Source organism: Nomia melanderi, unplaced genomic scaffold (assembly GCF_051020985.1).
Source record: "Nomia melanderi isolate GNS246 unplaced genomic scaffold, iyNomMela1 scaffold0333, whole genome shotgun sequence".
Lineage (NCBI taxonomy): Eukaryota > Metazoa > Arthropoda > Insecta > Hymenoptera > Halictidae > Nomia > Nomia melanderi.
The window spans coordinates 12,792-17,281 of record NW_027475448.1 but is presented as its reverse complement, the minus strand read 5'-3'; the positions used below and the strand labels follow the sequence as shown (position 1 = coordinate 17,281).

Sequence of the window (4,490 nt, the reverse complement as noted above, 5' to 3'; positions counted from 1 at the left end):
CACAATTCAATATTTTTTTTAAACTACTTAAATTTAATAAAATCAAATTATAAAAATATTGATAAATTAAAAATAAATAAATTTAAAGGGATTCAATGAGATAAAACAATTAAATAATCTATTAAACTATATTTATTAATTTTACAAAAATTAAATTCACCATGTTGTGTATACCTAAATAAATTTAATGAATAAAAAAATCTAAAAAATATTAAAACTATTAAAATAAATGAATTTAAAAAATTTCAATTAACTAAACTTATAATTAAAAAAATTTCACTAATTGAATTCAATGATAATGGAGCAGATAAATTTGATGTACATAATAAAAATCATATTAAAGACATTCTAGGATATAAATTTATTAATCCTTTATTTATTAATATTAATCGTCTATTTCTTGATAAATAACATAAATTTACTAAAAAAAATAACCCTGATGAACATAAGCCATGAGAAATTATTATTATGTATCTCCCTTTAATTCCACTATTTCTTAATGTTATCATTCTAAGAATAAGCTACTAAAATTTTCATATCAATTTGACGTATACATAAAATACTAATTAATATTGATCCAACAATTCTAAAATATATAATAATTTCATTAAATTCAATAAAATTTTTTATAAATATTAACATAAATCGAATTAAACCATAAATTCCTAATTTTAATAAAATCTCTGCTAAAATTATTGACCCAATAACAGGAGCTTCAACATGAGCTTTTAATAACCAAGAATGAAATATAAATATAGGAATCTTAACAAAAAATGTATATATAAAAAATAAAAGTATAAATATATTCAAATACTTAATTTTTAATATTTCAAAATAATATATCATTAAAATATTATAAAAATAACATAAATCCAAAATAAAAATTAAAAAAGGTAAAGAAAAAAATATTGTATAAAATAATAAATAAAATGAAGCTAATCCTCGTATTTCACCTAAACCTCATTTTATAATAATAAAAAATATAAGAACTAATCTAATTTCAAATATAAAATAAAATATTAATAAATTTATTGAAGTAAATACAAAAATTAAAGAAATTAATAATATTACTATTAACATTTTAAAATAAAAAAAATCATTATTTTTAACATAAAAAAAAATAAAAATTAAACCAAAAATTAAAAATGTTAATGATAATAATATGTAAGAATATAAATTCATTCTAAATATTTCATTAATTATTCCATTTTCTACAAATTGATTAAAACAAAAAAATGGAATTACACAAAATAATAATATTAATATTCCTAATAAATGCTTATTATTAAAAAAAATTAATAAAATTATTATAAAAATTATATAAATTATCATATTAAATTTAATACTTCTACACTTTGATTCCCAAATAAAAAAATTATTCTAATTATTAATCCTAATCCAATTATACTTTCACAAACTCCTATAATTAAAATAATTAAAAATAATCAATCATTTAAATCCAAATTTAATAATATTAAAACTAAATGTAAAATTAAAATTAATTAAAACTCTAAACAAATTAAAATTAATAAAAATCTCTTAAATCTTAATATCATTAATAAAATAATTACAAATAATAATAATATATAATTAAATGCACTTATAATTTAAAAAAATTATAATAATCTATTAAATAAATTTATTTAACAAATTTCAAAAAAATTATTTTAAAATAATATCTTTAACTCCCAAAATTAAAATTTTTTTAAAACTATTTCTTGATAAAATTAAATTAAGCTATATAATTTAAATACATAAAATATTAATTTTGTAAATTAAAATTAGAACTTTATTCTTATAGCTAATAAACCTATTTATTAAAATTATCATTTTTAAAATCATTATATTAATATGAATAAAATTATATAATATTTCAGAAAATAATTTCTCTCCAATAAATCTTATATTAATATTAATTTAATACACCCTAACTTTAATAATAATAAATTATATCTTTATACCAAAAAAATCTTTATACTTAATAATAATTTTTATCACAATCATTAGAAGAATACTAATTATATTTATATACTTTGTTAGATTAATAAATAACTTATTTTATAAAAAAATAAGATAAATAATTACTTTATCTTCATAAATTATATATTTTTATTATTTTTTATCATAAATTTATACTTAAACAAAAATAAAATAATAATTAATTCAATTAATGAAAATATTAATATTTATAAAATCTTTGAATATCCTTATATTTTAATCACTTTTTATTTAGTAAATTTATTATTATTAATTTTAATTTTAACAATAAAAATTTCCACAATTAACAAAACAAATTTATCATTACGAAAAATCAAAAATTAATATTTATGAAAAAAAAAATTTTTCATAAGTTAATTAATCTTAATCCATTAACAAAAATACTTAATATATCATTAATTAACTTACCAACACCCATAAGTATTAATTATTTATGAAATCTAGGATCAATTTTAGGTTTATTCCTAATAATTCAAATCATTTCAGGATTATTCTTATCTTTTCATTACTGCCCTAACATTAATCTAGCATTTGATAGAACTATCCATATTATAAAAAATATTAATCTTGGGTGATTTATACGATTAACTCACATAAATGGAGCCTCATTCTTTTTTATATCAATATTTATTCATATCGCTCGAGGAATTTATTATTTTTCATTTACACTTACAAAAGTATGATTAATTGGAATTATTATTCTATTATTATCTATAGCAACAGCATTCTTAGGATATGTATTACCTTGAGGACAAATATCTTTTTGAGGAGCAACCGTAATTACTAATTTATTATCAGCTATCCCATATTTAGGACAAATAATAGTTCAATGAATTTGAGGAGGATTTTCAATTAATAATGCTACTCTAAATCGATTCTATTCATTTCATTTTATTTTACCAATAATTATTTTATTAATAGTAATTCTACATTTATTTTTCTTACATTTAAGATTTTCTCATAATTCAATAGGCTTAAGAAGAAAACTTTACATATTATCTTTTAATCCTTATTTTATTATTAAATATTTATTTGGTTATATAATTATTTTAATACTTTTTTTTCAATTACAATCAAATTTCCTTGTATACTAAGTGATCCTGATAATTTTATTTTTGCAAATCCTATAGTTACTCCTGAACATATTAAACCTGAATGATATTTCTTATTTGCATACGCTATTCTTCGATCTATCCCAAATAAATTAGGCGGTGTAATTCTTCTATTATTATCAATTTTAATTTTAATTACATTAACAATATTAAATAAAACTAATATAAATTCATGTAAATATTATTATTTAAATAAAATAAATTTTTGATTATTTATTATATCATTTATTATATTAACATGACTAGGAAAACAATTAATTGAATATCCATATATTCAATTAACACAATTATTTTCAATTATCTATTTTTCCTACTTCTTTATTTCTCCAATTTTAAATTATTTTTGAGATAAACTTATTTATTATAACTAAGTTAACGAGCTTGAAATAAGCATATATTTTGAAAATATAATATAGATTTATTAAATCTATTAACTTTAAAAAATAATTATTAATAAAAATTCCTTAAATATAAAATTTAATAAAATATAATATAAAGAAATTAATAAAAATTTTTTTCAACATAAATCTATTAATTGATCATAACTAATTCGAGGACAAATTGAACGTATCAAAATAATAAAAAAAAATGAATATTAACAAATAAAACAAAATTTCAACTTATTAAATATAAACCAAAAAAAATTTATACTATAATAACTCTAACAAAAACAATTCTTAAATACTCAGATATAAAAATTAATGTAAATATACTTCTAAAATATTCAATATTAAAACCTGAAACTAACTCAGATTCACCTTCAATTAAATCAAAAGGTGAACGATTTAATTCAACTAATATACTAATTAAAAATATTAAATAAATAGGAAATATATATATAAATATATACATATAAAATTGATACTTTAAAAAATTATATAATGAAAAATCTTCAATTAATAAAATTAAAATAAACAAAATTAAAAATAAACTAACTTCATAAGAAACTGATTGAGCAATAGATCGAATAGAACCTAATATTGAATAATTTGAATTAGAAATTCAACCTCTTAACATTACAGGATAAACAATTTAACCAATAATTATTAACATAAATAAAATTCCATAATCAATAAAAATTATATAACAATTTATTGGATAAATAAATCAAATTAATATAGAAAACAAAAATATTAAAATTGGTATAAACTTATAAATTAAAAACTTTCTTTTTATAACGAAAAACAACTCTTTACACAATAATTTAATTGCATCTCTAAAAGGTTGAAAAAACCCTAAAAATCCAACTTTATTCGGACCTACCCGAAATTGAACTAAACGTAACAATTTACGTTCAAAGAATGTCAAAAAAGCTATTCTAACTAAATTGAAAATTAATAAAATAATAAATATAAAAAGATCTAAAATAATTATCTTAAA

General features: G+C 16.1%; 1 pseudogene; it reads left to right on the top strand.

Moving 5' to 3' along the window:
- The first annotated feature begins 2,327 nt into the window (after nucleotides 1-2,327).
- Nucleotides 2,328-3,481, top strand: LOC143176039 (cytochrome b pseudogene; annotated as a pseudogene).
- Nucleotides 3,482-4,490: the final 1,009 nt, after the last annotated feature.